We start from the raw sequence: 6,706 nt of genomic DNA on the forward strand, positions 1-6,706 counted from the left end.
TTGTATATTAGAAAGAGTGAAATGTAATGTTTTTGCCAAGGCCGTCTCTCCAGGGTGTCACTTCCTTCTTGCGATCCAGGATGTCATCCAGGAGATGTCAGTCTTTCTAGCAACTGATGTGCCGGCCAGCGATTGCTCACCTTGGGCTGAGCACTCAAGCCCAGATGAGCTTCTCTACTTCTCCTGCTGGGGCTGATGAGGACTTGTTTGTGTTTCCCAGTGTGGACATCCAGCATTCGAGCGGCATGGATTTCAGCAAGTTTAGAAAGATGAAGGGAGAAACAGTCCCTCCCTGGAAAATCACACAAATGGTCCCAAGCCGTCTAAGCTAATCAAGCAGTCACTCATTGCTGGGGTATCTGTGGAAACGGCAATTTCCTGCATTGTCAGGTTCTCTGCAATGGTAGACAGAAGAGGCAAAACAAAAATTTCCATTGCATAGAACGAAGGGGATGAAATTGAAGACATCGAAGACTTAGTCTGATAAGCTAGCGTTTGTATGTTGACTGCGGAATGATTTACAATAATGTATGAAACTGACAAATTGAAACTAACCAAAACCTCCCGTAACAGGGATAAATTAAATAAATAACAGCAGTAACTCCCAACTTTTTTTAGACATGCAAATCCCCTTACATGGTTTAAAAAATATTTTTAGCAATTTTGAGTAGCATGTGAGAGAGAACGGATTTTATGTATTTATTTGTTTTTAGAGATTTTATGTATTTATTTGAGAGGGAGCATGTGTGTGATTGGGGGAGGGGCAGGAGGAGAGGGAGAGTCTCAAGCAGACTCTGCGTTGAGATCGGAGCCGGACACAGGGCTCGGTCTCAGAACCCTGAGGTCATGACCTGAGCTGAAACCAAGAGTCGGACACTTAACTGACTGCTGAACCACTCAGGTGCCCCGAGAGAATTGATTTTAAAAAGAAAATATTTTTATAATTTTGATCCGTACATTAAAGTCTGTGTTATGAAATCCCTTTGAAATATAATGGACAGAATCAAGTCCGGGAGATAATGAGTTAATAAAAAATAGTTAACTGGACAGGAATCTTAAGAAACAATGTCTATATACCCTAAGTAGTTTACTTTAACTTAAAACCTTTACATAATCTTTCATTTGAAGATACTTTGATATAACACCACAGCATGGACGGAATTCTTACACAAACCCCATCCATAATGCATTATCCGCAACTGAAGTTTTAGTTGTTTCAACTGGAGGGTGAAATCTGTAAATTTTATCAAATGATGTGAGTGTAGAGCCTTCGAAGATTTTTTTTTAAACTGTCTTATCTATTCCCTTACAGCCCTCATTCAAAATACAGAAACTGTTAAAAATTAAATATAATAGCCAGTACAAATGGCATTCATAGGCTTTAGGAGAAACATAACTAACTTGGTAGATACTGAATGCAAGCTTCGGGGACAGGGGTTCTTGGGTCTCCTGGAAAGTGGCTTCCTGACTCGAGGGGGCAGCTTCCGTGGAAAGGCTCTCTATGCCTACGAGGGAAGGGAAACACCTCAGAACTACCTGGCAGGTTTGAGCAGACCCAGAACACTGGGCGCCACCATCTGATCCAGAAGATCTGGGTGGGGGGCCAAGGACTTGCATTTATTACAAATTTCCAGGTGCAGCTGGTGCTACTGGTGGTGGGGGGCATCCTTTGAGAATCACAGGCACAGGCCAACTCGGGGAGTGGGTAAAAATCTTCTGTGCCGTCTTTCTCCCACTTAACAAGCGAGCATTGCTATTCATTTTAAGCAAGGAAAAAGCATGAATTGTTGTCGTGTACATTTTAGATGAGAGATTGCATTTACTTCAGGGACTGCGTTGTATTACACAGAGAGGAAATTTATGTATTAATTACCAGAAATTACTAGGAATTGAATTACTACTTTCCTGTCCCTGATGTTTAGAATGATTGCGTTCTGTGCTCAAAATAGCCAATCACTTTATTTTTAGGACTGTAATTTCTTGTTTCTCAATGAGGAGAGAAAAGGTTTCAGACCCTTCCCTGCAAATGTTTTTCTGTCGATAACGCTTTGCAAATGCAGCTCGTGTTTATTCCAGATCCGTGAAAAACCAGCTCGGAGATAAGATGTGATTGTCACTCTTGTTTTCTCTTATCGCCTGGGCTTTTGAAGCATGCTTGAGGTCTCCGTGTGCTGAACGGGAACTGTGATGACATGAAGTCAGGAGCAGAGTCTAGAGGTGGGTCCACAAAGCTGGCTGCTTCAGACCTCAGTTCATTTGCACTGGCCATCCTGCATGGAAGGGCAGCGGAACAGAAAGGGCGTGCAGAGAAAGCCGGCAAGGCGGCTTCTGCCCTCCCAGGTGTTCAGTCGGTCCTGGTTTCACCGGGAAGATGTTCAAATCATTTGATTTATCAGCTTTTTAAAAACAGCAGTGGAACCTGCGTTCTGACCATCTTTGCTAGGGGACCCTTTAGAAAGGTAATAAGAAAATGAAACAGTGTTACATCATTAAGAAGGATGCTGCTCAGGTAGATTTATATGCAGAGAACGGCATGTGGTCCAGCGAAAAAAGCAAGCTGCAAAAAGGGTTTAAATAGCATGAGTCCATTTTTGCAGGGAAACAGTGTTGAAATACAGCCAGCAAAATGTTCCCAGCAGTGAGCTAGAGGGAAACACATTGGATTCCTGGTGTTTTTTGCTTCTTATGTTTTTCAATGTTTGCTATTCCATCTTACTTACATAACTTAAAAAAAAAAGAGGCAGGTATTATTTTTAAAAAGCAAATACAAGTGATCCGCAGAGAACATAACTGTCCTCTCCCACAGTTTATGTTAAAATAATTAATGTCGGTTTCCTGACATGAGATGTTGTACAGGAAAGTGGGGCGTCTACAGGTTATGTGAGTGCAAAGTGATCTATCCACAGATCTTTTTAGTACTACACATCTTTAAAATGCAGTATTTAGCACATAATTACTACTTCAAATACTAGCTGTTTACTGGTAGGAATAACAAACAAGGAAATAGGCACAGTCATAAATTACTGGTAATCACTATAGAAACACTCTAGGATAAATTCTATTTTTGTTCCTGTAATTGCAAAGTTACTTTCGATCTAACATAAGAATTTTACAATTCTGACTCTTTCACATATAGAATATTTTACATATATTTCACATACATGTGAACTACTTTAAATATACCTTTTAGGGACGCCTGGGTGGCTCAGTTGGTTGGACGACTGCCTTCGGCTCAGGTCATGATCCTGGAGTCCCGGGATCGAGTCCCGCATCGGCTCCCGGCTCCACGGGGAGTCTGCTTCTCTCTGTGACCTTCTCCTTGCTCATGCTCTCTCTCACTGTCTCTCTCTCAAATAAATAAATAAAATATTAAAAAAAAATAAATATACCTTTTAAATATTATTTTAGATATGTCATCCATAAGTATTCCCACCCCCCCAAAATGGAGGATTTACTAAATATCAAAGTAACCTTCTTTTAGACCGGACTGGATCATCTCTCACAAGAAAATCTATATGACCATTTTTCCATTGCCTGTTAAAATGATTTGAGGGACATTTACCTAATCTTGTCTTCCTGACTCATGACTTCCTGAAGGTTGTGACTGGATTTGGGTCGAAATACCCTAGTGGTTGTTTAAAATGTAATTTTAAAAAAAATTTTAATTTTATTTTTTCCATGTTCCAAGATGCATTGTTTGTGTACCACACCCTACTAAAACTTTATGTTTTAAGAATGAGAAAGCCAATTATGTTATTTCAACACGTAAAGTTAACATGTCCCCTTGCTGCATTTTAGAAATCTCTTTCTTTCCTATTACTCTTCAGTCTAAATCATCCTTTTAAAAAAAATCATGGAAAAAAGTCCCATTTACATTTGAAGTTTAAAAACTGCATTGCAGGGAGGGGTTGAAAGCTCTGGGGCAGCGGGCGTGGGTTCAAATGCCAGGGGGCACCTCAGTGGATGCCAGCGCTCTGGGAAGGGGGAGGAGCTTAGAGACGCTGAGCCATCCCTAAAGCCTTGCTTTGGGGAATAGTAATATCCTTAGAGCTTCAGAGCCGTTTCCTGGGTCAAGATAATCTGTTTCCACTTTGTCTCTCTTTCCACCCTTTCACGTGTTTCTCACTAAGGAAATACCCAGGGGAGTGTGACTCGGGCATATTTGAATCTCTGTAAGTAGAGGGGTTTCCAAGCCAGGGTCTCAGCGATAATGTCTGCATGTACTCTGCCTAGTTTTAACCCAGCAGACATGTCCCCTGAGTCACTATAAATATTTCGCACAGGCAATAGCATAAAAGTTCAAGAGAAAATATCCACTGGACTATTTATCAAATTGGGGGATTTAATTCCCAATAGTTACTAGCCATTTGCATTTGAGGCATGCTTTGGTCGTTTAAATTTGATTATTTACAGACATCTGAATGATACCCAAATCCTTTCCTAAGTGGCCTAGTGCAGTCATTTTAGCTACTCTGATATTTTCTAAGATCAGCACAATGTCACCACAAGATAATCTCCAGAGGAAAATCTCAAGACACTGGATTTGGAAAACATCATGTTGCTGGCAAGGCATTTTATATAAATAATATTCTATAACGTTATGGCATATTCCAGATGCCATTTTAATGATCTATATGCTTCTTATCTGTATGTTTGGTGTTTTTAAAAAATTCTTTTTGGGTCACAGAGGATTAAAAGGAGTACTTTTAAACTCATTATTTCATTTGGTATGATTTCATAAAGGTGGTTATCCCGAATTAACATATAAGGTCATGGAAACACAGAGAGTCCTGGACCAGGGCTCCCCATGTCACACTGTATGAAGGATGCTCTTTTTTTTAATTTTTAATTTTTTATAAACATATTATAATTTGTAATTTTATATAATTTTTATATATTTTTATATAATTTTTATATTTTTAATATAAATTTTTATATAATTTAATATAATTTTTTATAAACATATATTTTTATCCCCAGGGGTACAGGTCTGTGAATCGCCAGGTTTACACACTACACAGCACTCACCATAGCACATACCCTCCCCAATGTCCATAATCCCACCCCTCTCTCCCAACCCCCCTCCCCCCAGCAACCCTCAGTTTGTTTTGTGAGATTAAGAGTCACTTATGGTTTGTCTCCCTCCCAATCCCATCTTGTTTCATTTATTTTTCTCCTACCCCCTTAACCCCCCATGCTGCCTCTCCACTTCCTCATATCAGGGAGATCATATGATAGTTGTCTTTCTCCGATTGACTTATTTCGCTAAGCATGATACCCTCTAGTTCCATCCACATCGTCGCAAATGGCAAGATTTCATTTCTTTTGATGGCTGCATAGTATTCCATTGTGTACATATACCACATCTTCTTTATCCATTCACCTGTTGATGGACATCTACGTTCTTTCCATAGTTTGGCTATTGTAGACATTGCTGCTATAAACATTCGGGTGCATGTGCCCCTTCGGATCACTACATTTGTATCTTTAGGGTAAATACCCAGTAGTGCAATTGCTGGGTCATAGGGTAGCTCTATTTTCAACTTTTTGAGGAACCTCCATGCTGTTTTCCAGAGTGGTTGCACCAACTTGCATTCCCACCAACAGTGTAGGAGGGTTCCCCTTTCTCCGCATCCTCGCCAGCATCTGTCATGTCCTGACTTGTTAATTTTAGCCATTCTGACTGGTGTGAGGTGATATCTCATTGTGGTTTTGATTTGTATTTCCCTGATGCAGAGTGATGTGGAGCACTTTTTCATGTGTCTGTTGGCCATCTGGACGTCTTCTTTGCAGAAATGTCTGTTTATGTCTTCTGCCCATTTCTTGATTGGATTATTTGTTCTTTGGGTGTTGAGTTTGCTAAGTTCTTTATAGATTTTGGACACTAGCCCTTTATCTGATATGTCATTTGCAAATGTTGAAGGATGCTCTTAAAGGTTCTGATGGGTTTTGTTCTGGAATGAGTTTTGAAAGAAACCCCACCCCCCATCATGCCTCATGAGCTGCAAGAGTTCTCAGTCATGTAGACTATAGGAACATAATATCCCAAAGGGAGAGCATAAGCAGGAGGTGACATGTTGTCCTCTGGTCATTGGCACTGCCCCCAGCCAGCGGTTCCCCTCTTCTGGATCTATCCTGCTTCTGGAAGATGTATGGATACATTGACTCGAACAGTTGCAACCCAGGGTGGCAAGTGCACAGACAAGTCGCCCAGTGTGCCAAGAGGCAACTATGGGGGAAGGGCACCAACCCAGACCAGGAGCTTTGGAGGAAGCAGTCTGAGTGGAGACATGAACAACAAGAGGGCATCAATCAGCTCAAGTAGCAGGAGGGAGAGAGGGAAAGGGGGGATCTACACGTGCAGAGACCCCGAGGCTAGGCAGGGTGTGCTGAGTTTAGGAACTGAAAGTTCAGTGCAGGTGCGTGGGAGAGCAGAGATCCTTACCAGCCATGGAAAAGAGTCTGGACTCTATCATGACAGTGAACGCAGGCCAAGAGAGGGTTTTAACCAGAGGACTGTGGTTGGAAGAGCAACAAAAGTTGTGATTCAGTTAAATGATAGTTGAGTGGTGACAAGGGAGGGGAGATCTTCAGAATGGAGATGCATCTGACCTGGTCAGTGATTGGATGTGGATGGTAAAGCGGAGGGAAGAACCGAGCCTAATTCCAGTAAGATAAGGGCCAGCAAACTCAGTTCAGAGAGCCC

This window comes from Lutra lutra, chromosome 6, assembly GCF_902655055.1.
Source record: "Lutra lutra chromosome 6, mLutLut1.2, whole genome shotgun sequence".
NCBI classification, from domain to species: domain Eukaryota; kingdom Metazoa; phylum Chordata; class Mammalia; order Carnivora; family Mustelidae; genus Lutra; species Lutra lutra.